This window comes from Choloepus didactylus, chromosome 4, assembly GCF_015220235.1.
Source record: "Choloepus didactylus isolate mChoDid1 chromosome 4, mChoDid1.pri, whole genome shotgun sequence".
Classification (NCBI taxonomy): Eukaryota; Metazoa; Chordata; class Mammalia; order Pilosa; family Megalonychidae; genus Choloepus; species Choloepus didactylus.
This window is the reverse complement of record NC_051310.1, coordinates 136,669,897-136,684,038: the sequence shown is the minus strand read 5'-3', so window position 1 is coordinate 136,684,038 and position 14,142 is coordinate 136,669,897. Positions and strand designations below refer to the sequence as shown.

The following is a 14,142-nucleotide window of genomic DNA, read 5'->3' as shown; positions in this document are numbered from 1 at the left end:
GCCTTCTCGGACCCCCTCACTCCACACCTCACATGCCCCTATAACGCCTGTCATTCAACTCCTCTTAGGCACTTTATAGGTTTTCAGCCCGCGAAACTGACTATTCTCAGACCCAGGCCTGTAGGTGGGACCCTATATGTCTGATCCGAGTTCTCAGCCTGCAGAACCACCGCCGACCTCGCGTGGAGTCGAGGGGCATGAATTTGCATGACAGACCTACAAGCAACTACTATGCCTTCTAGGCTAGTGAGTTGTAAAGACGACCCTCAGGGGCCAGATCCCAGAAAAGGCGAACGTCTTCTCTCAACCTCAGGTTACGACGCCCACTCTTAACCTCCGCCAGCACGCCAAGCCGTTAGCCCCGCCCTATCCCACTCCGGCTCCACCCACCTGGCGCGGCCCCAGTCACTAAACCTTTGGCGCCAGTGCGCGTGACGTGTTCGTAAGCCCCGCCTCCGGGGCGAAAGTGCGCTCCCCCTCCCAGCTCTGCCTAAGCCGATCCGTTAGCAGCAGGAGGAAAAACCGTCCTTCAGGTCTCCGCCTCTCCACTCCCAACGCTTTACTCCCTACTCCCTCTGCGAACACTACACAGCCAGCTACGGAGGCCCCTAAAGGACAAACATCCTCCGGGCCCTGGTGTATCCTAAAAGGTTTTGTCCTTGTTACTCCCTCCGGTCCTAAGGCTCTGCGTTCAATTTTTGTCAGAATTTCGGACTCTCGAATTTCTCCCAGCAGCAGGAACTCCAAGGCTCTCCACGGAAGCAAAAGCTGTCTTTTGTTTTGTTTTGTTTTATTTTGCCGCTGGGACCGTCCGCATTCCTTCCCTCCCACCTCGCGGAATTGTGGCGGGAGGGGGAGGAGGAAGTCGAAGCGCCTGCGCGGAGAGGCCGCTTTCCATCCGGGTCCCTGTCCGTGCGGTGCAGCAGGTCGGTAGGCGGGAAATGGCGACTGGCTGAAGGAGCTAGTTCTGTTGCTACTACGGGCTAAGCGGGAAAGACACCAGACATTGCGCAGTCGGGACTATCGACGGAGCTTGAGGACACTTCTCTGTCGTCACAGTTAGGTAAAATTCCCCTCATCCAAACACTGCCGCTGCTCCCAAGCTCAGTCCTCCTCCTCTTCCAGGGCCCGCTGCCGGGATCTCCTCCCCTTCTCAACCGGGTCCTCCAGCGGCTCTGGCGTTCTGGTAGGCATGCACTATTGGCGCCTCGTAAGTCCACTGTGTTGAGCCGCTCTTCTCTGGACTTTCCCTTGGGAACGGGAAGGTTGCTCACTTCCCGCCAGCTTCAGCTCTCAGGCTGCGGCCTATGTTGTGATTTCTGGGGTTAGATTTCACTTTGCTACCCACCCCTAACCCCGATCTCGTGTTCGTAGTTCCAAATCCTGTGGTATCTCCCAGTAATTGGGTTAGAAGACCAACTTTCTAACTTTCTTGGCCCACTTGATGTTTTGGGTATTTATTTTTAGTAGGGTGCTTGCGGCGGGGGGGCTTGCTCTCTGTCTCTGTTTTTTAAACATCTTTTGAGGGTCTTGAAGAGATTTCACTAAGTTCTGTGTAGTTTTTGGACAGTTAAATGTTGAGTTAACATTGTTACTTTTCCTAATCAAGTGTAGTAGTCAAGAACAGCCTATGTGGAAGGCCTCTGCTTTCTGTAGTGTTCGTTTAAGAATGACTCTCGACGATCCTAGTATTCTCCACTTTTTTGGGGCATTAAGGCGCATATGGGTATTCACTTTTACATTCTTGACTAGAAGTAAGTGGTAAATAATGACATAAGTACATGGTGTTTATTTGCTTCTCACCCAAGTGGTGGCTGGATGTGTGAATGATGTTAAGCACTTTGGAGTACCATAGGGACTCCTGAAGAGATACTGCTCGTAAAATGTCCTACGATCTTAAAATGAAATTAACTTAGTAGGTATTCCTCCAAGGCAGGAAATTATTTTTCTAATGCTAATAAGGTAATACTAAAATTACTGCCCAAAATGGGTATACAAATTAATGACTTGATAGATTTATCTGTGTAATTTTTAGATTGTACGTTGCTTATATTCCATCTCCTCAGGGTTTGCTAAGTTTTAAAATTTACTTTGTGGTCCAAATTGTTAGATAAAAAAATGTGTGGTTCTTATGACATATCAATTGATGTAATGCAAAAGCTCTCAGCTCTCTAGGTCCAGCTCAGAGAAATTCTTGGTGATATTAAGATTAAATTTCAGTAATAAATAGGAACACACAAATATCATTATAGTCCTCCTTTCATAGACTCTGCTCAGGGTCATAAAGAAAGGCACGGCAAAATGTAGCTCTTATGTGAAGTCCTCTTTTAGGATTGAGTTGAACTTTTTAGGACCAACAGAAAAGGAGGAGGGAAGTGGAGGTTGGGGGCATGTTGGAAACTTGCTGAGTCAATTTAGTTTAAAAATGGGGCCAAATATGTGGCTTAAAGGGATCTAAAATAAACTGTTGGTTCCTAGGCATTATTTGTATTTTAATTACCTTTTTTGGTGCTTTACTAACCATTAATGTTTTTAATGAAATTTGGTTTACAGGTAGCTGAGTGAGCATTGTAGAATGTCCTCATTGTTTAACACTCCATTCATTCAGTACCTGGGCCCTTTTAACACTTTTCATTATGGATTGAAAGAATGTAAAAGCTGAAAGTGGTATAGTCCATAACTTTCCTGGACTTGCAGGCTATGTAGAAATTCTAAATAGGATTGAATAGAAATACCAAATAGAATTGGTATGTTTTACAATATAACATTCCACATAGTGTCTCTTGGGCAGTCCATTTGAGCCAGTAATGTTGTTCTTTATACACTGTTAGGAAATTAAGAATTGGAGGAGTTTTGTCTTTCTCAAATTCATCCACTTGATCCCATATTTGTTATTTCTGGAGAAAGTTTCATCACAAGATTGTTGTATAACAGAATCCAATGCTGGTTGAAGAAACTTGGACCTGTTGTTCAGAAAGGATATACTGGGCTCTAGTCTTGTAACTAGAAAATTAATTTCAGATTGAGTAAAATGGTACTAAATAATTTCAATCATAGGAGTCTGTGATTTAGATTCATGAGATAAAGAATAAAGTGGTTTGCCAGTATTAGAAATAAGCAATATCTAATTATATTTACTCTTTACTAAGTTATTGTGAAAGCATAAAGTAGGAAAGACACTTTAAGTCACAAATATCAAATATGGACCTCATATATGGTGCATTCTGAGTGATTTTTATGGGTAAGTTAAAAAGATACTTAACTGGGTTGGCTACAGGAGGTCATTTGCTTTGTTTTGTGGATGGGGAGATTTAATGGATGTGGAATTTATGTTAGAACCATACAATGGTAGCTTTAGTTTCTACTTATTTGACATTTGTTATGAGGCATATATGTAAACCAGACAGACATACATTCACTACTGATAGTATGATTACATTAAGTTCTAATTTAAACGGTATTAAATTGTAATTGGACCTACATTACAGATAGATAAGATGGTTAGCTATGTGGTATAATTAGAATTGCCAAAGTCTAACTTTATTTGTATCTTTCCCATGTGTTAGGGAATTCTTTCCAAAATGTTCGTTTAAAATTCACACATTCTCTGGAAGAGAAACTTTAGATTATTGTCTTCGTTGACAACATTAACAAAGTCTGGTTTATCCAGTAAACTTACACCACAAGCAGGGGAGAGTTCAAGGGGCAATGGAACATAGGAGAGGTAAGTTTTTATGCATTGGCTGTGATCAGAAGTGGTGTGGAATGTAAGAGCATTGCATAGAGAAGACAGGCATGGTAGGGGAGCTTGGATCTCGTGGGGCCCTATAGGATTCTGGCAAATCTTGTAGCAATGAGAGATGAGATCCTTAGTTTGGTCCCAAGAAGAATCATATGGCATTAAAGACAAATATGATTTATGGTTTTGGCCAGCTGTTATTGTTTGTTTTACCTCTTCTGTGTGCCCCCCCTTTGGTATGGTATTTTTAAGAAAGAATGAATGAAAACAGTAAAATCCTATTAAAAAGTGGGGTAAAATATTTATTATAAAGAGGCTTTTAACTTTAACATAAGATTACAGTAGGGCAACTATTAGGGACCCTATATTTTGGGGTATTCATAGGATCCTGTATTTAGAGAGATCAAAGAAAAGGGAGTACATCTAGATTAAATAGGAGTCATCAGCAGTGCTTTGTTTTGGAGTTCTAGCAATCAGGCTTTCATAACTATGATAATTTTTAGGGCTAGGAACTGTATTTACTGCTTTGGTTGAAAGAAACATAAAACAGTATACTGGTGGAAGGCACTAGTGATAACTTTTATAGTTTAGGAAGAATGATTTCTTCCTTTTGACTAAATACTTACGTATTGAGAAATTGTTTGGGAATTTAAAAAGCAGGGAAATTGTAAAAGTAAATAAGAGGAAGATTAAGACCTTGCTAATAGCTGTATTAGAGTTCTATGTACATGTGTGTGTTTATGTGTATGTATGCATGTGTATATGTATGTAAATATTGGGAGATTTATTATAGAAATTGGCTTATGTGACTGGGGAGTGGCAAGTCCAAATTTCATAGGGCAGGCTGCAAGTTGGGAACTCCAGTGAAGGTTTTGATGAATTCACCAGGCGAATGGCTGAAGTATAGATGGAAATAATTCTTCTGACTATTGATGTCATCAGTTCTCCCCTTAAAGCCTTAAGCAGATTGGATGAGACATCTCTTATTGCTGAAGGCAATCTTTTTAGTTGATTGTAGATGTAATCAGACATAAATGCTATCAGTTTACTGAATGACTTAACAGTCAACTTACTGATGACTTAAATCCACTAAACATCCTTATAGTAATACTCAGACCAGCACTTGGTTGATCAAACAACTGGACACCATAACTTAGCCAAGTTGGCACTAAAAATATGTGCATTATTTGTTAAAAATATCCAGAATGCATAAACATCTTAATTGAGAAAAACTATGATTATTTGTTTTGGTAATAATTACTGTCTTCCTAGTATTTTCTAAACGTGTGATTATCCTCTTGAGTTGAAAATGATTAACCTCTTATTGACCTCACAAGTATCAGCTTTGGTATATTTTATTAAATTAAGATATTATATCATCCTTTAATTATCTGGTGTATGGGTAAAAATTATTTGAAAAATATGCACAATCACATTTCAAACATTATGTATCCCCCCCCATTGAAAATATACCCTTTTTTAAATAGTAGCAAATAAGAGAGTACTTCTGTTAGAGAATTATTATTATACCTAATCTTTGGTAATTTAAATAAAAAATTCACTCTTCATAAACCATCTCTTTGTCTTTCTCCTATCTCCCACGTTGTCTATATCATGATCATTAGTTTTTCCTTTATAGACTACCTATAAAGTAGCTGTAAGTATAGCTGCCTATAAAGTATAAGAATAGTGAGAAATTATTTCAGATACTCAATGCAAATTTATTTTGGGCAAAGGCCATGATGTTTTTCTTCCTGATTTTAAAGATTTTAGTTAATAACAATTTTTCCTGTTTGTCAATATCTCATTGGTTATTTTCTTACTATCAAATTAATGTGTTCTGACGGTTTCAGCAACCTGTGAGTAGGTTTAATATAAAATTAATATCTTTCAAATAGAAAATTTTAAACAAAGGCATAAAAATAAGTGGTTACATCTCTGCCCTTGCTCAATTATGGTGAGAACTATTTAAATAAAATGCACTCATAGAAAAGTTCTGCCCAAATTAAGTTCTCTTTTTTAATCTTTAGAGTTAGCTCATAGGTAACCCCAGTAAATTTTAAAATGTGTATGTGTTGGCATATTCCATAGAAGGGGTAGTAGGAGAGAAGTGATAGCCTGGGAGTATCAAGTTTGCTATGAGCTTCTTGAGAAAAATAAATGAACTATGATACTCACTACTCAGTTCTTATGAATTCATAAAGTATATTCCTTCTAAATAAAGCATGGTGTTATAAGGTCATATTGATAAAAATTTTCTCACATGTAAGAGAGATTTTTACAAGATGCTTAAATCATATTTAGTTGAGGTAGGTAAGAATTAAAGTAATCTCCAAATTATTGTCCTTTTACAACTTGGATTAAAGAAATATAAGTACTGATTTTGCCCTAATGGTATTTCTGCTAAGAATATATGTTTTAAGTTGGGGAGCTAATGGTGGCGTTTAAAAACATGTATGTAAATGACTGTGCCTTCCTTACTAGACGTTTTCACTGATCAACAAACTGAATAATGCTGTCTTTTTAAAATCAGTTCATATTTTCAGAGAGCTTTTTAGTCATCAGTAATCTATCTTTTTGTTTCTGCAAAGGAAATAAATTGATCATTGTTTCAGAGAAAGCTTTCTTTTTTTGTTCATTGAAGAAAACTTTTTAAGGAGGAAAAAACTCCATAATTTTATCAGTTTACTTTAGCACTTCTTATTTTTGGTATAATCCATATAATTTTGATAAATGTTTTTGATTGCAAGTTTATTATATTTAGTAGTTTCTAAAGAATGCTGTATTAGGTGGTTAAAAAAAGAGAAAGTCAACATGGAAAGGAATGATGACTCAAAAAGACCACCTGTCTTTATCACACACTTTCTTTGGAAGGGGATAAAAATAATCTGGTTTTGGAGTTGATGCTTTATATAATATTCTTCTACTGATACCTTCTATCCTGGTTGGCTTTTGATTTTTATTACATGATAAGTGGGAGAGGACAGAGAAATCTCATCCTTTTCTGAAGTCATTTAATGAAGGCTTAGGGAAATAGTGGGGTGTAAAAGTGGACAGGTGCAGTACCTGAAGCTGTTGATTCCAGATTAGTCAGACTAGAAATAGAGACTCAGTGAAGACAGATGCTGCCACTTTTGAAAATATCATTTGGTGTCAACTAAGGCAGAGACTTTCAGATTTTTCTTGCATGAATGAGTTTAATATAAGTTTAGAAATGATACCATTTGTAAGGTAGAGTATAAATTAAGAGATCCATTGAATTTTAGAGTTAGAGGAGACCAAAGGGGTCATCTAGTCCAATAACTTCTTTGTTTTATCGGTGAAGAACCATTCTGAAGACTTAATATTTAGTAAATGTTTGTCTTAGGATGCACAAGATTTGTCTGTGTTAGAAGGATGAAACTAGTGCAAATTAATTAATATGTTTCCTATTTTAGCAGCTCTTTTTTATTTCTAGGTAAGATTTACATGTATCGAAATACACAGATGTGATGTCCAGTAACTTCTTTTTACTGTTGAGGTGATTAATTGCTAGAATGATTACATGACTTAAGCAGTGTTACACAGCTGATTAATGATAGATTCAGGACTGAACTTGAGTTTCTGATTCCTAACCCAGAGGTCATTCCTCTGATAACTCCTTCTGGGTCCTACTCCAGAACCTAGGATGAATGTATTATTTTTTATATAGCCAATTTATAGTTTGTATATACTTAAATTTTATGGGAATAACTTGACTTTCTCGTCTTTACAGTTTTATGTATGATCTTTTTAAATAATTTTTATTAATATTTCTTACCTACTTTTGTTTTCCTCTTCATGTGTAATGCATCAGCATACCACTTCTCTCCTATATTCATGAAACATATTTGTGTGAAAGAGGGCACATTAGGTTAGTCCTAGGTAATTTATTGAGTCCTTCCAGTATGTGTATGCTGTTTATCCTGTCTTCATGTGGTTTAATTGAAATTTCTGCACTCAGGACCTCAACAGCAAATTATCAATTGCATTTTTGCTTGTATCGTTATTATAATCTATACAAACTGTAGTTGGTTTGCCTCAGCTATTGCTTGGGATCAGAGATTTTGTGTAGAGGAAGAATATCTTATGAGGAAGGAACTTTTGTTTTTTTTGTGTGTTTTGTTTTTTGTTTTTTGTTTTTTGTTTTTGCTTTATTTATAGGTCCCTTTTTGTGAGCAAGTGAGGGTTGTTTGTGTTTCAGTGGCCATCCTCCACTCCCCCTCTTCTCTGGTCTCTTTGAGGGAAATGAGAAAAATTGTGATCCAGTTCAATAAAGATTTGAGTTATCCTGTGGGCCAAGATACTGGAGTTACATGTCAGATCTCTGCCTTTAAGGCTATTGCAGTCTAGTGCAAATAAAGATACATAAACAGATTATTTCAATATGATTTATGAAGAGTCAAGGTAGAGATAAATGCAGGGTTTACAACAGCTTGGGAGGTGGAAGTGGTTTCTTAACTTACTGGGGTGCTTGATACTTGGGTTGCATTTAAAGGATAAGGATAAGAATTTGTTGAAGGAAAAGATGTTTGAAATAAAGAAAGAGCAGAAGCTTGATATAGCATAGTATGGGCAGGAAACATTATTTCCAGAGTGCAAAAGGATGAAGCAGTAAATAGTCATGGAAAAAAAAAAGGCTGGAGAGATAGGTCTTGTAGGGTTTTGTATACAATGCTAGGGAATTTAATCTTTTTTTTTGAAGGTGATGCGTGGAAAACCTGGTGAGGAGAGCAGTCAGATTTGTGCAGTGCAGAGGATGGATTTAAAGGGGACAAGAACTTGAGAAATATTTGGAGGTAAAATCCTTAGGGTTTGGTGATTGTAGTGGATGAGGGTGAGGAAGAATGACTAGAATGTTTAGTATGGTTTCTAAGTTTCTGCCTTGGTTGACTAGGTAGGTGTGGTAGCATTAAAGTAGAAAAAATAAACTAGGAAAAGCAGGTTTGGTTGTGGTGGTGGGATGGAGAAATTGAATTCCCTTTTGGGTAAGTTGAATTTCAGTTGCTAAGTGAAAGTGCTGAGAACACTGTCAAATGAGAGTCCGAAATTCAGAGGTGGTAGTCAGAGAAGCTAGCAGAATTTATGTTGCAGTTTATAATGAGCATTTAGAAGACTCTTATTTTTCCTCCTGATCCTACCTTTTAGCTGAGCTTCATTAAGTAAATTGCTTTGCTCAGTTTTAGGTTACTGGGCAGTTAACTTTTTGTATTCCTAAAATGAGATCTCATTTAAACATTGAAAAAGTGAGTATGTTTTACATTATATGCTTTTGTTTTCAATGTCATGAATTCTGAGGCTTAAAATATTGTCACACCCGTTATTATGTTTGTTTTTTTATGTAATCTATTTAAATTGTATCATTTTCATTCATTAGTAATTAATTCATTTCCTAAGGGTACTCATTTCCCAGTCTTATTTATTTTCTTATAAGAGTAATGAAAAGAACTTTTCTAGTTAAGGAGCCCAGAAGAACCTAGGGGATGTGTTAAATTCTAACATAAAAGCTTAAATTACCAGGGTGAGGCTCTATGTATATGTTTGAAACCCTTCCCTTTATATTTTAACTTTATGTAACAAAATTAGGTTATTGCAGTTGTTATGTAGGCAATTTCTGGCAAGTACTTGACTCAGTTAAAATGTATTGTCTTTGTCTGGTTTTAGTATTGGTGTAATTCTGGCCTCCTGAAATGAGTTGGGAAATGTCCCTTCTCTTCTATTTCTTGGAAGTGTTTGTATAGACTGGTATTGTTGGTAGGATTCTCTAGCAAAGCCGTTAGGGCCTGGAGTACTCTTTGTTGGAATTTTTTCTATGATTTCAAAATTTTTAGTAGATAAAGGGCTGTTCAAATTTTCTATTCTTGCACAAACTTTTTTTTTTTTTTTTTAAGATTTATTTTTTTTTATTACCATTCAAATATCTCATGGCTTACAAATTATACTCATGCTCAGGCAATGTAACAAAATGTTATTCTAATCTTTTTTTTATTTTTTAATCTTCATTTTATTGAGATATATTCACATACCACGCAGTCATACAAAACAAATCGTACTTTCGATTGTTTACAGTACCATTACATAGTTGTACATTCATCACCTAAATCAATCCCTGACACCTTCATTAGCACACACACAAAAATAACAAGAATAATAATTAGAGTGAAAAAGAGCAATTGAAGTAAAAAAGAACACTGGGTACCTTTGTCTGTTTGTTTCCTTCCCCTATTTTTCTACTCATCCATCCATAAACTAGACAAAGTGGAGTGTGGTCCTTATGGCTTTCCCAATCCCATTGTCACCCCTCATAAGCTACATTTTTATACAACTGTCTTCGAGATTCATGGGTTCTGGGTTGTAGTTTGATAGTTTCAGGTATCCACCACCAGCTAGCTACCCCAATTCTTTAGAACCTAAAAAGGGTTGTCTAAAGTGTGCATAAGAGTGCCCACCAGAGTGACCTCTCGGCTCCTTTTGGAATCTCTCTGCCACTGAAGCTTATTTCATTTCCTTTCACATCCCCCTTTTGGTCAAGAAGATGTTCTCCGTCCCACGATGCCAGGTCTACATTCCTCCCTGGGAGTCGTATTCCACGTTGCCAGGGAGATTCACTCCCCTGGGTGTCTGATCCCACGTAGAGGGGAGGGCAGTGATTTCACCTTTCAAGTTGGCTTAGCTAGAGAGACAGGGCCACATCTGAGCAACAAAGAGGCATTCGGGAGGAGGCTCTTAGGCACAACCATAGGGAGGCCTAGCCTCTCCTTTGCAGCAACCGTCTTCCCAAGGGTAAGTTGCACAAACTTTTGTAGTTTATATTTCTTTGAAATTTGACCATTTCATCTAAATTATTGAATGCACGGGCATAGAGTTTATAAGATTCCATTGGCTCGTCTAATATCTATAGGATCTGTAGTGATGTACCATTTTTCATTCCTGATGTTGGTTGTATCTTCTACCCCTTTTTCTCGGATTTGCTAGAGGTTTAACCATTTTATTTATTTTTTTTAATTTTTGGTTTCTTTTTTTTTTTCTTTCCTATTTTCAATTTCATTGACTTCTATTTCTGTTGATTGCTGTGTTTCTTTAACAGTACTGTCTTTCTTTTTGCTGTTTGATAATTTTTTATTTGATGACAGATTTCATGAATAGGTCAGTAAAGGCTGGGGTAATTAATATTTATACCTGAAAAATTGCGTAATTTGGCCTTTAGTGTAGGGAGTTGAGTCAGTGTGATCAGGAGTTGAGCTGAGTTTTCTTGTTGCAAAGGGTACCTTAAGTGAACCATTGGTTTCAAATTTCTCTGGTGTTAACTTTATGCTTAGGCTGAGGGTTGGGGTGTGAGAGGGTGCTTGTGAATCTGATCTATCCTCAACATTTAGGCTTTCCCTGTATGCTTGTGCCTCAATGGGTAATTTCTGTAGATGCTCCTGCCCCTCTCCCGGCAGTAGACTGCTGTTATTTGGTACTTGGTGCTTGTTAGCCTGGTGATCTCTGTTCTGTTCCAGTCTTAGTCTTAGGCCTTTTGCTCCTGGGCATCAGAGGTGGGGCTCTCTCAGCAATTCCTCCTCCCTGTGGCAGCCAAACTATGCCTTTTTTTCTTTGCAGGTCTTGTGCTGAAGAGTTTCCTGCCTTGCCTCAGGGGTAGGAGATTTCTAATGGCATTGGTGTAAGATCTTGGGCCCAACTGTTCTTGCCCCTCTCCTAGTGGTAGAGCATTTTTTTCCTTTTACCCTTTCCCCAGTTAGAATGATGTCAGGTGAACTGTGACCTAGTGGTGACTGGGCTTGCTACCTCTCCCTCAGCAGTTTAAAGTTTTTGTTCCTTTGGGGAGAAGAATCTAGTTGGGGCTTTGTATTTTTCCCATAGTGGAGGCATCTCCTCTCCTCCAGCTGTGCACTGCACAAAGGAATGCTCTCTCTAGTGTTAGCGTCCCACTCTTTATTGCGAACACCTGGTGGAGGTCTGTGCAAAAGATTTTCTGAATGGGTTTGAATTCTCCATGTGACTTGTGTCTAGGGCTCCTGGGTGTTCTATGCACCCATGCTAGTCCACACTTTGCTTTTACAGTTTATTGACAGGTTTAGAGGAATTCTTTTTACTTACTTCCATCTTCTTTCTTCTGGGTGTCCTTTTTTGGATTTGGGGTTACTTGGTTGCCCTGAGACCTCAGCTCTCTCATGGGTTCAAGAAAAGTTTGATTTTATAGTTTATTCAATTTTTGTGTGTGTGTGTTAGACTATCTTCAGCTTAGGCAGAACCCAATTAATGTATAAGAATGGATCTTTAAGCAAAATTCTGATTGGTCATAGGAGTTTTCTGCCTTTTGTCAGACTTTGTCAAAACTTCCTTAGCCTTGGGTTGTTTGTGGTAATCTCCCTTGCCTTCTTGGTTTAAACTAAAGGGGTAGGGTTCAGATTGGCTAGATTCAAAGTGGAGAAGGAGAATAATTCTCAACTTGCCCCCCAGGTTGCTTTCTTGCCTTCCCTGAACATGTGGCTTTCCCTAAACTGTTTTGAGGTCTGCTGTTACTCTGTGATTTTTGTCCTCATTTCCAGATCCACTTTCTTTCTCCCAATTCCACTTATCCCTACATTACCTTTCCTTTTATGAAATGCCAGAAAAACGGGTGTGTTGTGAATTTTTCAATCTAGAATTTAGGATGAAATATTTCAGTATTTTGTGCACCTAACAATCCATCATTTTGTCTAGAGTTTATTTTGTCATTTCTTATAAGGAATGAATATTAAAAGGAGGTATTTGTAGAGCAACTTCTATCCTTTTTTGCTGTCCTTTTTCTATTCCACCCCTTGTTCACAGTTTGTTATAAAGGAAAAAAAAAATAAAAGGGATTTTCTTTTCCCACTCCAGATCCTTCTCTCACCTTACTGGAAACCTTTACATACACTACCACTAGTGGAAAATGAGATTAGATGGAGATATATAGATTTTATACAGGTACACACAGGCTTGGTGTTGAGATACGGAATGTAGTTTTTCCCCTTATTTGTATAATGAGTTGGATTTTAGAGTATTAATAATATGATATTGCTCTGCAGTTATACATTTAAATGAGCACATTGGCACTGTCTTGGAACTCATCCTCCATTTATAACGTTGTTTCTATAAGAAGCTTAATTTTGAGCTCCCAAAAGCCACTTGTAAACACAGCTGTTTGCAGGTTGAATCCTCTTCACCCGTTCTTCATGACTGTTTAGGCAAAAAGCAGAAATAAACAAAATTTAGAGGGTAATGGGAAAACAGAATTTTGGGTAAGTTTTTAATTATTAAAAAAAAATTTTATTGGTGATAAATATACTATTTTCACATTACAGGTTATTTTTATTGAAATTATCAGGAAGATGTTCTGTAACACTCTTGCCGTTTTCTCTACCTCAGTTTTCTCATTCATGACATGGGATCATGGAAATTTTTGAAAAGATTAACTGAAATAATGTATTAAAGAGCCCTTAGGACAGGGCTTTACACTTGGTACTTAATAATTAACTATTAGTTATATATCACTTTGACTTCTACTGTGTTCAAATAAATATAGTTTAAAAAGATACTTTCTTTTTGTACTCCTTTGAAAGGAATAGATTGGTAGTTGGTTTTCTGAAGTCAGCAGATGGGTAACTATAATAGAAAACCAACTCAATACTTTTTTTTTTTTTTTTTAAATCATTTTATTGAGATACATTCACATACCACGCAGTCATACAAAACAAATCGTACTTTCGATTGTTTACAGTACCATTACATAGTTGTACATTCATCACCCAAATCAATCCCTGACACCTTCATTAGCACACACACAAAAATAACAAGAATAATAATTAGAGTGAAAAAGAGCAATTGAAGTAAAAAAGAACACTGGATACCTTTGTCTGTTTGTTTCCTTCCCCTATTTTTCTACTCATCCATCCATAAACTAGACAAAGTGGAGTGTGGTCCTTATGGCTTTCCCAATCCCATTGTCACCCCTCATAAGCTACATTTTTATACATCTGTCTTCGAGATTCATGGGTTCTGGGTTGTAGTTTGATAGTTTCAGGTATCCACCACCAGCTACCCCAATTCTTTAGAACCTAAAAAGGGTTGTCTAAAGTGTGCGTAAGAGTGCCCACCAGAGTGACCTCTCGGCTCGTTTTGGAATCTCTCTGCCACTGAAGCTTATTTCATTTCCTTTCACATCCCCCTTTTGGTCAAGAAGATGTTCTCCGTCCCACGATGCCGGGTCTACATTCCTCCCCGGGAGTCATATTCCACGTTGCCAGGGAGATTCACTCCCCTGGGTGTCTGATCCCACATGGAGGGGGAGGGCAGTGATTTCACCTTTCAAGTTGGCTTAGCCAGAGAGAGAGGGCCACATCTGAGCAACAAAGAGGCAT

At 37.7% G+C, this 14,142-nt stretch overlaps 1 protein-coding gene across 2 annotated transcripts in view; it reads left to right on the top strand.

Annotated features, from left to right (window-relative positions):
- Window positions 1-511: 511 nt before the first annotated feature.
- CTDSPL2 (CTD small phosphatase like 2) overlaps window positions 512-14,142 on the top strand; it is a 125,801-nt gene continuing 112,170 nt past the window's right edge. For both annotated transcript variants that reach the window (XM_037834101.1, XM_037834102.1), the window contains exon 1: window positions 512-1,063. The gene's annotated coding sequence lies outside the window, so the exon portion shown is untranslated. The remainder of the gene's footprint in view (window positions 1,064-14,142) is intronic.